Raw genomic sequence first — 12,204 nt, forward strand, 5'->3', positions numbered from 1 at the left:
TTTAAGATTTTTGGAAATTTTTCACAAATTATATAATAATCTTGAAAAAAAAAAAAAAGTCAATGCCCGATCTCTGAATAATAGCAGGTTTTGCCTGGTTAGTACTTGGATGGAAGACGGCCGGGAAATACCAGTTGCTGTAATATTTTTGGCAATTTTTACTAATTACATAATAATCTTGCAACAAAAAAAAAAAAAAAGAGTAAATGCCCAATCTTTGAATCTTAGGAGGTATGGACCTGTTTAGTGCTTGGATGGGAGACCGCCTCGGAATACCAGTTGCTGTAATATTTTTGGAAATTTGTACTAATTATATAATTATCTTGAAACAAAAAGAGTCAATGCCCAATCTTTGAATCTTAGCAGCTATGGACCTGTTTAGTGTTTGGATGGGAGACCGCCTCGGAAAACCAGGTGCTCTAATATTATTGGAAATTCATTACTAATTATATAATAATCTTAAAAAAAAAAAAAAAAAAAAAAAAAAGAGTCAATGCCCGATCTCTTAATCTTAGCAGGTATTGGCCTGGTTAGTGCTTGGATGGGAGACCGCCTGGGAATACCAGGTGCTTTAAGCTTTAGGGTTTTCTTTCCTACTTATATAATGTACCAGCGATTAGATTGACTGATCTTTAAATAGCTCTCTCTTTGCAGCAGTCTTCGCTTATGGCCATACCACCCTTGCTATGCCAGATCATGTCTGAGCTCGGAAGCTAAGCACGTTTGGGCCTGGTTAGTAATTGGATGGGAGACCCCCTGGTAATACCAGTTGATTTAAGATTTTTGTAAATTTTTCACAAATTATATAATAATCTTGAAAAAAAAAAGAGTGAATGCCCATTCTTTGAATCTTAGCAGTCATTGACCTGTGTAGTGTTTGGATGGGAGACCCCCTGGTAATACCAGGTGCTCTAATATTATTGGAAATGTATTACTAATTATATAATAATCTTAAAAAAAAAGAGCCAATGCCCGATCTCTTAATCTTAGCAGGTATTGGCCTGGTTAGTGCTTGGATGGGAGACCGCCTCGGAATACCAGGTGCTGTAAGCTTTTGGATTTTCATTCCTACTTATATAATGTATGGGCGATTTGATTGGCTGATCTTTAAATAGTCTTCTCTTTGCAGTATCCTTCGCTTGCGACCGTAACAACCTGGCTATGCCTGATCTCGTCTGCTCTCGGAAGCTAAGCAGGTTTGGTCCTGTATAATGTACCGGCGATTAGATTGGCTGATCTTTAAATAGCTCTCTCTTTGCAGCAGTCTTCGCTTATGGCCATTCCACCCTGGCTATGCCAGATCATGTCTGAGCTCGGAAACTAAGCAGGTTTCGGCCTGGTTAGTAATTGGATGGCAGACCCCCTGGTAATACCAGTTGCTTTAAGATTTTTGGAATTTTTTCACAAATTATATAATAATCTTGCAAGAAAAAAAGAAAGGAGTCAATGCCCCATATCTGAATCTTAGCAGGTATGGGCCTGGTTAGTAATTGGATGGGAGACACCCTGGTAATACCAGTTGCTTTAAGATTTTTGGAAATTTTTCACAAATTATATAATAATCTTGAAAAAAAAAAAAAGTCAATGCCCGATCTCTGAATAATAGCAGGTTTTGCCTGGTTAGTACTTGGATGGAAGACGGCCGGGAAATACCAGTTGCTGTAATATTTTTGGCAATTTTTACTAATTACATAATAATCTTGCAAAAAAAAAAAAAAAAAGAGTAAATGCCCAATCTTTGAATCTTAGGAGGTATGGACCTGTTTAGTGCTTGGATGGGAGACCGCCTCGGAATACCAGTTGCTGTAATATTTTTGGAAATTTGTACTAATTATATAATTATCTTGAAACAAAAAGAGTCAATGCCCAATCTTTGAATCTTAGCAGCTATGGACCTGTTTAGTGTTTGGATGGGAGACCGCCTCGGAAAACCAGGTGCTCTAATATTATTGGAAATTCATTACTAATTATATAATAATCTTTAAAAAAAAAAAAAAAAAAAAAAAAAAAAAAAAGAGTCAATGCCCGATCTCTTAATCTTAGCAGGTATTGGCCTGGTTAGTGCTTGGATGGGAGACCGCCTGGGAATACCAGGTGCTTTAAGCTTTAGGGTTTTCTTTCCTACTTATATAATGTACCGGCGATTAGATTGGCTGATCTTTAAATAGCTCTCTCTTTGCAGCAGTCTTTGCTTATGGCCATACCACCCTGGCTATGCCAGATCATGTCTGAGCTCGGAAGCTAAGCAGGTTTGGGCCTGGTTAGTAATTGGATGGGAGACCCCCTGGTAATACCAGTTGCTTTAAGATTTTTGGAATTTTTTTACAAATTATATAATAATCTTGCAAGAAAAAAAGAAAGGAGTCAATGCCCCATATCTGAATCTTAGCAGGTATGGGCCTGGTTAGTAATTGGATGGGAGACACCCTGGTAATACCAGTTGCTTTAAGATTTTTGGAAATTTTTCACAAATTATATAATAATCTTGCAAAAAAAAAAAAAAAAAAGAGTAAATGCCCAATCTTTGAATCTTAGAAGGTATGGACCTGTTTAGTGCTTGGATGGGAGACCGCCTCGGAATACCAGTTTCTGTAATATTTTTGGAAATTTGTACTAATTATATAATTATCTTGAAACAAAAAGAGTCAATGCCCAATCTTTGAATCTTAGCAGCTATGGACCTGTTTAGTGTTTGGATGGGAGACCGCCTCGGAAAACCAGGTGCTCTAATATTATTGGAAATTCATTACTAATTATATAATAATCTTAAAAAAAAAAAAAAAAAAAAAAAAAGAGTCAATGCCCGATCTCTTAATCTTAGCAGGTATTGGCCTGGTTAGTGCTTGGATGGGAGACCGCCTGGGAATACCAGGTGCTTTAAGCTTTAGGGTTTTCTTTCCTACTTATATAATGTACCAGCGATTAGATTGACTGATCTTTAAATAGCTCTCTCTTTGCAGCAGTCTTCGCTTATGGCCATACCACCCTTGCTATGCCAGATCATGTCTGAGCTCGGAAGCTAAGCACGTTTGGGCCTGGTTAGTAATTGGATGGGAGACCCCCTGGTAATACCAGTTGATTTAAGATTTTTGTAAATTTTTCACAAATTATATAATAATCTTGAAAAAAAAAAGAGTGAATGCCCATTCTTTGAATCTTAGCAGTCATTGACCTGTGTAGTGTTTGGATGGGAGACCCCCTGGTAATACCAGGTGCTCTAATATTATTGGAAATGTATTACTAATTATATAATAATCTTAAAAAAAAAGAGCCAATGCCCGATCTCTTAATCTTAGCAGGTATTGGCCTGGTTAGTGCTTGGATGGGAGACCGCCTCGGAATACCAGGTGCTGTAAGCTTTTGGATTTTCATTCCTACTTATATAATGTATGGGCGATTTGATTGGCTGATCTTTAAATAGTCTTCTCTTTGCAGTATCCTTCGCTTGCGACCGTAACAACCTGGCTATGCCTGATCTCGTCTGCTCTCGGAAGCTAAGCAGGTTTGGTCCTGTATAATGTACCGGCGATTAGATTGGCTGATCTTTAAATAGCTCTCTCTTTGCAGCAGTCTGCGCTTATGGCCATTCCACCCTGGCTATGCCAGATCATGTCTGAGCTCGGAAACTAAGCAGGTTTCGGCCTGGTTAGTAATTGGATGGCAGACCCCCTGGTAATACCAGTTGCTTTAAGATTTTTGGAATTTTTTCACAAATTATATAATAATCTTGCAAGAAAAAAAGAAAGGAGTCAATGCCCCATATCTGAATCTTAGCAGGTATGGGCCTGGTTAGTAATTGGATGGGAGACACCCTGGTAATACCAGTTGCTTTAAGATTTTTGGAAATTTTTCACAAATTATATAATAATCTTGAAAAAAAAAAAAAAGTCAATGCCCGATCTCTGAATAATAGCAGGTTTTGCCTGGTTAGTACTTGGATGGAAGACGGCCGGGAAATACCAGTTGCTGTAATATTTTTGGCAATTTTTACTAATTACATAATAATCTTGCAAAAAAAAAAAAAAAAAGAGTAAATGCCCAATCTTTGAATCTTAGGAGGTATGGACCTGTTTAGTGCTTGGATGGGAGACCGCCTCGGAATACCAGTTGCTGTAATATTTTTGGAAATTTGTACTAATTATATAATTATCTTGAAACAAAAAGAGTCAATGCCCAATCTTTGAATCTTAGCAGCTATGGACCTGTTTAGTGTTTGGATGGGAGACCGCCTCGGAAAACCAGGTGCTCTAATATTATTGGAAATTCATTACTAATTATATAATAATCTTTAAAAAAAAAAAAAAAAAAAAAAAAAAAAAAAAGAGTCAATGCCCGATCTCTTAATCTTAGCAGGTATTGGCCTGGTTAGTGCTTGGATGGGAGACCGCCTGGGAATACCAGGTGCTTTAAGCTTTAGGGTTTTCTTTCCTACTTATATAATGTACCGGCGATTAGATTGGCTGATCTTTAAATAGCTCTCTCTTTGCAGCAGTCTTTGCTTATGGCCATACCACCCTGGCTATGCCAGATCATGTCTGAGCTCGGAAGCTAAGCAGGTTTGGGCCTGGTTAGTAATTGGATGGGAGACCCCCTGGTAATACCAGTTGCTCTAAGATTTTTGTAAATTTTTCACAAATTATATAATAATCTTGAAAAAAAAAAGAGTCAATGCCCATTCTTTGAATCTTAGCAGTCATGGACCTGTTTAGTGTCTGGATGGGAGACCGCCTCGGAATACCAGGTGCTCTAATATTATTGGAAATTTATTACTAATTATATAATAATCTTAAAAAAAAAAAAAAAAAAAAAAGAGTCAATGCCCGATCTCTTAATCTTAGCAGGTATTGGCCTGGTTAGTGCTTGGATGGGAGACCGCCTGGGAATAACAGGTGCTTTAAGCTTTAGGGTTTTCTTTCCTACTTATATAATGTACCGGCGATTAGATTGACTGATCTTTAAATAGCTCTCTCTTTGCAGCAGTCTTCGCTTATGGCCATACCACCCTGGCTATGCCAGATCATGTCTGAGCTCGGAAGCTAAGCAGGTTTGGGCCTGGTTAGTAATTGGATGGGAGACCCCCTGGTAATACCAGTTGCTTTAAGATTTTTGGAATTTTTTTACAAATTATATAATAATCTTGCAAGAAAAAAAGAAAGGAGTCAATGCCCCATATCTGAATCTTAGCAGGTATGGGCCTGGTTAGTAATTGGATGGGAGACACCCTGGTAATACCAGTTGCTTTAAGATTTTTGGAAATTTTTCACAAATTATATAATAATCTTGCAAAAAAAAAAAAAAAAAAGAGTAAATGCCCAATCTTTGAATCTTAGAAGGTATGGACCTGTTTAGTGCTTGGATGGGAGACCGCCTCGGAATACCAGTTGCTGTAATATTTTTGGAAATTTGTACTAATTATATAATTATCTTGAAACAAAAAGAGTCAATGCCCAATCTTTGAATCTTAGCAGCTATGGACCTGTTTAGTGTTTGGATGGGAGACCGCCTCGGAAAACCAGGTGCTCTAATATTATTGGAAATTCATTACTAATTATATAATAATCTTTAAAAAAAAAAAAAAAAAAAAAAAAAAAAAGAGTCAATGCCCGATCTCTTAATCTTAGCAGGTATTGGCCTGGTTAGTGCTTGGATGGGAGACCGCCTGGGAATACCAGGTGCTTTAAGCTTTAGGGTTTTCTTTCCTACTTATATAATGTACCGGCGATTAGATTGGCTGATCTTTAAATAGCTCTCTCTTTGCAGCAGTCTTTGCTTATGGCCATACCACCCTGGCTATGCCAGATCATGTCTGAGCTCGGAAGCTAAGCAGGTTTGGGCCTGGTTAGTAATTGGATGGGAGACCCCCTGGTAATACCAGTTGCTCTAAGATTTTTGTAAATTTTTCACAAATTATATAATAATCTTGAAAAAAAAAAAGAGTCAATGCCCATTCTTTGAATCTTAGCAGTCATGGACCTGTTTAGTGTCTGGATGGGAGACCGCCTCGGAATACCAGGTGCTCTAATATTATTGGAAATTTATTACTAATTATATAATAATCTTAAAAAAAAAGAGCCAATGCCCGATCTCTCAATCTTAGCAGGTATTGGCCTGGTTAGTGCTTGGATGGGAGACCGCCTCGGAATACCAGGTGCTGTAAGCTTTTGGATTTTCATTCCTACTTATATAATGTATGGGCGATTTGATTGGCTGATCTTTAAATAGTCTTCTCTTTGCAGTATCCTTCGCTTGCGACCGTAACAACCTGGCTATGCCTGATCTCGTCTGCTCTCGGAAGCTAAGCAGGTTTGGTCCTGTATAATGTACCGGCGATTAGATTGGCTGATCTTTAAATAGCTCTCTCTTTGCAGCAGTCTTCGCTTATGGCCATTCCACCCTGGCTATGCCAGATCATGTCTGAGCTCGGAAACTAAGCAGGTTTCGGCCTGGTTAGTAATTGGATGGCAGACCCCCTGGTAATACCAGTTACTTTAAGATTTTTGGAATTTTTTCACAAATTATATAATAATCTTGCAAGAAAAAAAGAAAGGAGTCAATGCCCCATATCTGAATCTTAGCAGGTATGGGCCTGGTTAGTAATTGGATGGGAGACACCCTGGTAATACCAGTTGCTTTAAGATTTTTGGAAATTTTTCACAAATTATATAATAATCTTGAAAAAAAAAAAAAAGTCAATGCCCGATCTCTGAATAATAGCAGGTTTTGCCTGGTTAGTACTTGGATGGAAGACGGCCGGGAAATACCAGTTGCTGTAATATTTTTGGCAATTTTTACTAATTACATAATAATCTTGCAACAAAAAAAAAAAAAAAGAGTAAATGCCCAATCTTTGAATCTTAGGAGGTATGGACCTGTTTAGTGCTTGGATGGGAGACCGCCTCGGAATACCAGTTGCTGTAATATTTTTGGAAATTTGTACTAATTATATAATTATCTTGAAACAAAAAGAGTCAATGCCCAATCTTTGAATCTTAGCAGCTATGGACCTGTTTAGTGTTTGGATGGGAGACCGCCTCGGAAAACCAGGTGCTCTAATATTATTGGAAATTCATTACTAATTATATAATAATCTTAAAAAAAAAAAAAAAAAAAAAAAAAAGAGTCAATGCCCGATCTCTTAATCTTAGCAGGTATTGGCCTGGTTAGTGCTTGGATGGGAGACCGCCTGGGAATACCAGGTGCTTTAAGCTTTAGGGTTTTCTTTCCTACTTATATAATGTACCAGCGATTAGATTGACTGATCTTTAAATAGCTCTCTCTTTGCAGCAGTCTTCGCTTATGGCCATACCACCCTTGCTATGCCAGATCATGTCTGAGCTCGGAAGCTAAGCACGTTTGGGCCTGGTTAGTAATTGGATGGGAGACCCCCTGGTAATACCAGTTGATTTAAGATTTTTGTAAATTTTTCACAAATTATATAATAATCTTGAAAAAAAAAAGAGTGAATGCCCATTCTTTGAATCTTAGCAGTCATTGACCTGTGTAGTGTTTGGATGGGAGACCCCCTGGTAATACCAGGTGCTCTAATATTATTGGAAATGTATTACTAATTATATAATAATCTTAAAAAAAAAGAGCCAATGCCCGATCTCTTAATCTTAGCAGGTATTGGCCTGGTTAGTGCTTGGATGGGAGACCGCCTCGGAATACCAGGTGCTGTAAGCTTTTGGATTTTCATTCCTACTTATATAATGTATGGGCGATTTGATTGGCTGATCTTTAAATAGTCTTCTCTTTGCAGTATCCTTCGCTTGCGACCGTAACAACCTGGCTATGCCTGATCTCGTCTGCTCTCGGAAGCTAAGCAGGTTTGGTCCTGTATAATGTACCGGCGATTAGATTGGCTGATCTTTAAATAGCTCTCTCTTTGCAGCAGTCTTCGCTTATGGCCATTCCACCCTGGCTATGCCAGATCATGTCTGAGCTCGGAAACTAAGCAGGTTTCGGCCTGGTTAGTAATTGGATGGCAGACCCCCTGGTAATACCAGTTGCTTTAAGATTTTTGGAATTTTTTCACAAATTATATAATAATCTTGCAAGAAAAAAAGAAAGGAGTCAATGCCCCATATCTGAATCTTAGCAGGTATGGGCCTGGTTAGTAATTGGATGGGAGACACCCTGGTAATACCAGTTGCTTTAAGATTTTTGGAAATTTTTCACAAATTATATAATAATCTTGAAAAAAAAAAAAAGTCAATGCCCGATCTCTGAATAATAGCAGGTTTTGCCTGGTTAGTACTTGGATGGAAGACGGCCGGGAAATACCAGTTGCTGTAATATTTTTGGCAATTTTTACTAATTACATAATAATCTTGCAAAAAAAAAAAAAAAAAGAGTAAATGCCCAATCTTTGAATCTTAGGAGGTATGGACCTGTTTAGTGCTTGGATGGGAGACCGCCTCGGAATACCAGTTGCTGTAATATTTTTGGAAATTTGTACTAATTATATAATTATCTTGAAACAAAAAGAGTCAATGCCCAATCTTTGAATCTTAGCAGCTATGGACCTGTTTAGTGTTTGGATGGGAGACCGCCTCGGAAAACCAGGTGCTCTAATATTATTGGAAATTCATTACTAATTATATAATAATCTTTAAAAAAAAAAAAAAAAAAAAAAAAAAAAAAAAGAGTCAATGCCCGATCTCTTAATCTTAGCAGGTATTGGCCTGGTTAGTGCTTGGATGGGAGACCGCCTGGGAATACCAGGTGCTTTAAGCTTTAGGGTTTTCTTTCCTACTTATATAATGTACCGGCGATTAGATTGGCTGATCTTTAAATAGCTCTCTCTTTGCAGCAGTCTTTGCTTATGGCCATACCACCCTGGCTATGCCAGATCATGTCTGAGCTCGGAAGCTAAGCAGGTTTGGGCCTGGTTAGTAATTGGATGGGAGACCCCCTGGTAATACCAGTTGCTTTAAGATTTTTGGAATTTTTTTACAAATTATATAATAATCTTGCAAGAAAAAAAGAAAGGAGTCAATGCCCCATATCTGAATCTTAGCAGGTATGGGCCTGGTTAGTAATTGGATGGGAGACACCCTGGTAATACCAGTTGCTTTAAGATTTTTGGAAATTTTTCACAAATTATATAATAATCTTGCAAAAAAAAAAAAAAAAAAAGAGTAAATGCCCAATCTTTGAATCTTAGAAGGTATGGACCTGTTTAGTGCTTGGATGGGAGACCGCCTCGGAATACCAGTTTCTGTAATATTTTTGGAAATTTGTACTAATTATATAATTATCTTGAAACAAAAAGAGTCAATGCCCAATCTTTGAATCTTAGCAGCTATGGACCTGTTTAGTGTTTGGATGGGAGACCGCCTCGGAAAACCAGGTGCTCTAATATTATTGGAAATTCATTACTAATTATATAATAATCTTAAAAAAAAAAAAAAAAAAAAAAAAAAGAGTCAATGCCCGATCTCTTAATCTTAGCAGGTATTGGCCTGGTTAGTGCTTGGATGGGAGACCGCCTGGGAATACCAGGTGCTTTAAGCTTTAGGGTTTTCTTTCCTACTTATATAATGTACCAGCGATTAGATTGACTGATCTTTAAATAGCTCTCTCTTTGCAGCAGTCTTCGCTTATGGCCATACCACCCTTGCTATGCCAGATCATGTCTGAGCTCGGAAGCTAAGCACGTTTGGGCCTGGTTAGTAATTGGATGGGAGACCCCCTGGTAATACCAGTTGATTTAAGATTTTTGTAAATTTTTCACAAATTATATAATAATCTTGAAAAAAAAAAGAGTGAATGCCCATTCTTTGAATCTTAGCAGTCATTGACCTGTGTAGTGTTTGGATGGGAGACCCCCTGGTAATACCAGGTGCTCTAATATTATTGGAAATGTATTACTAATTATATAATAATCTTAAAAAAAAAGAGCCAATGCCCGATCTCTTAATCTTAGCAGGTATTGGCCTGGTTAGTGCTTGGATGGGAGACCGCCTCGGAATACCAGGTGCTGTAAGCTTTTGGATTTTCATTCCTACTTATATAATGTATGGGCGATTTGACTGGCTGATCTTTAAATAGTCTTCTCTTTGCAGTATCCTTCGCTTGCGACCGTAACAACCTGGCTATGCCTGATCTCGTCTGCTCTCGGAAGCTAAGCAGGTTTGGTCCTGTATAATGTACCGGCGATTAGATTGGCTGATCTTTAAATAGCTCTCTCTTTGCAGCAGTCTTCGCTTATGGCCATTCCACCCTGGCTATGCCAGATCATGTCTGAGCTCGGAAACTAAGCAGGTTTCGGCCTGGTTAGTAATTGGATGGCAGACCCCCTGGTAATACCAGTTGCTTTAAGATTTTTGGAATTTTTTCACAAATTATATAATAATCTTGCAAGAAAAAAAGAAAGGAGTCAATGCCCCATATCTGAATCTTAGCAGGTATGGGCCTGGTTAGTAATTGGATGGGAGACACCCTGGTAATACCAGTTGCTTTAAGATTTTTGGAAATTTTTCACAAATTATATAATAATCTTGAAAAAAAAAAAAAAGTCAATGCCCGATCTCTGAATAATAGCAGGTTTTGCCTGGTTAGTACTTGGATGGAAGACGGCCGGGAAATACCAGTTGCTGTAATATTTTTGGCAATTTTTACTAATTACATAATAATCTTGCAAAAAAAAAAAAAAAAAGAGTAAATGCCCAATCTTTGAATCTTAGGAGGTATGGACCTGTTTAGTGCTTGGATGGGAGACCGCCTCGGAATACCAGTTGCTGTAATATTTTTGGAAATTTGTACTAATTATATAATTATCTTGAAACAAAAAGAGTCAATGCCCAATCTTTGAATCTTAGCAGCTATGGACCTGTTTAGTGTTTGGATGGGAGACCGCCTCGGAAAACCAGGTGCTCTAATATTATTGGAAATTCATTACTAATTATATAATAATCTTTAAAAAAAAAAAAAAAAAAAAAAAAAAAAAAAAGAGTCAATGCCCGATCTCTTAATCTTAGCAGGTATTGGCCTGGTTAGTGCTTGGATGGGAGACCGCCTGGGAATACCAGGTGCTTTAAGCTTTAGGGTTTTCTTTCCTACTTATATAATGTACCGGCGATTAGATTGGCTGATCTTTAAATAGCTCTCTCTTTGCAGCAGTCTTTGCTTATGGCCATACCACCCTGGCTATGCCAGATCATGTCTGAGCTCGGAAGCTAAGCAGGTTTGGGCCTGGTTAGTAATTGGATGGGAGACCCCCTGGTAATACCAGTTGCTCTAAGATTTTTGTAAATTTTTCACAAATTATATAATAATCTTGAAAAAAAAAAGAGTCAATGCCCATTCTTTGAATCTTAGCAGTCATGGACCTGTTTAGTGTCTGGATGGGAGACCGCCTCGGAATACCAGGTGCTCTAATATTATTGGAAATTTATTACTAATTATATAATAATCTTAAAAAAAAAAAAAAAAAAAAAAGAGTCAATGCCCGATCTCTTAATCTTAGCAGGTATTGGCCTGGTTAGTGCTTGGATGGGAGACCGCCTGGGAATACCAGGTGCTTTAAGCTTTAGGGTTTTCTTTCCTACTTATATAATGTACCGGCGATTAGATTGGCTGATCTTTAAATAGCTCTCTCTTTGCAGCAGTCTTTGCTTATGGCCATACCACCCTGGCTATGCCAGATCATGTCTGAGCTCGGAAGCTAAGCAGGTTTGGGCCTGGTTAGTAATTGGATGGGAGACCCCCTGGTAATACCAGTTGCTCTAAGATTTTTGTAAATTTTTCACAAATTATATAATAATCTTGAAAAAAAAAAAGAGTCAATGCCCATTCTTTGAATCTTAGCAGTCATGGACCTGTTTAGTGTCTGGATGGGAGACCGCCTCGGAATACCAGGTGCTCTAATATTATTGGAAATTTATTACTAATTATATAATAATCTTAAAAAAAAAGAGCCAATGCCCGATCTCTCAATCTTAGCAGGTATTGGCCTGGTTAGTGCTTGGATGGGAGACCGCCTCGGAATACCAGGTGCTGTAAGCTTTTGGATTTTCATTCCTACTTATATAATGTATGGGCGATTTGATTGGCTGATCTTTAAATAGTCTTCTCTTTGCAGTATCCTTCGCTTGCGACCGTAACAACCTGGCTATGCCTGATCTCGTCTGCTCTCGGAAGCTAAGCAGGTTTGGTCCTGTATAATGTACCGGCGATTAGATTGGCTGATCTTTAAATAGC

The 12,204-nt window shown here is 38.0% G+C and overlaps 7 pseudogenes; all 7 read left to right on the top strand.

Moving 5' to 3' along the window:
• Positions 1-2,190: 2,190 nt before the first annotated feature.
• Positions 2,191-2,309, top strand: LOC127957437 (uncharacterized; annotated as a pseudogene).
• A 2,188-nt stretch (positions 2,310-4,497) lies between these two features.
• LOC127959523 (uncharacterized) lies at positions 4,498-4,616 on the top strand (annotated as a pseudogene).
• Positions 4,617-4,985: 369 nt separating this feature from the next.
• On the top strand, positions 4,986-5,104 carry LOC127957445 (uncharacterized; annotated as a pseudogene).
• Positions 5,105-5,768: 664 nt separating this feature from the next.
• LOC127959530 (uncharacterized) lies at positions 5,769-5,887 on the top strand (annotated as a pseudogene).
• Positions 5,888-8,820: 2,933 nt separating this feature from the next.
• LOC127957449 (uncharacterized) lies at positions 8,821-8,939 on the top strand (annotated as a pseudogene).
• A 2,190-nt stretch (positions 8,940-11,129) lies between these two features.
• LOC127959541 (uncharacterized) lies at positions 11,130-11,248 on the top strand (annotated as a pseudogene).
• Positions 11,249-11,617: 369 nt separating this feature from the next.
• On the top strand, positions 11,618-11,736 carry LOC127959548 (uncharacterized; annotated as a pseudogene).
• Positions 11,737-12,204: the final 468 nt, after the last annotated feature.

The sequence above is a fragment of the Carassius gibelio genome, chromosome A3 (assembly GCF_023724105.1).
Source record: "Carassius gibelio isolate Cgi1373 ecotype wild population from Czech Republic chromosome A3, carGib1.2-hapl.c, whole genome shotgun sequence".
NCBI lineage: Eukaryota > Metazoa > Chordata > Actinopteri > Cypriniformes > Cyprinidae > Carassius > Carassius gibelio.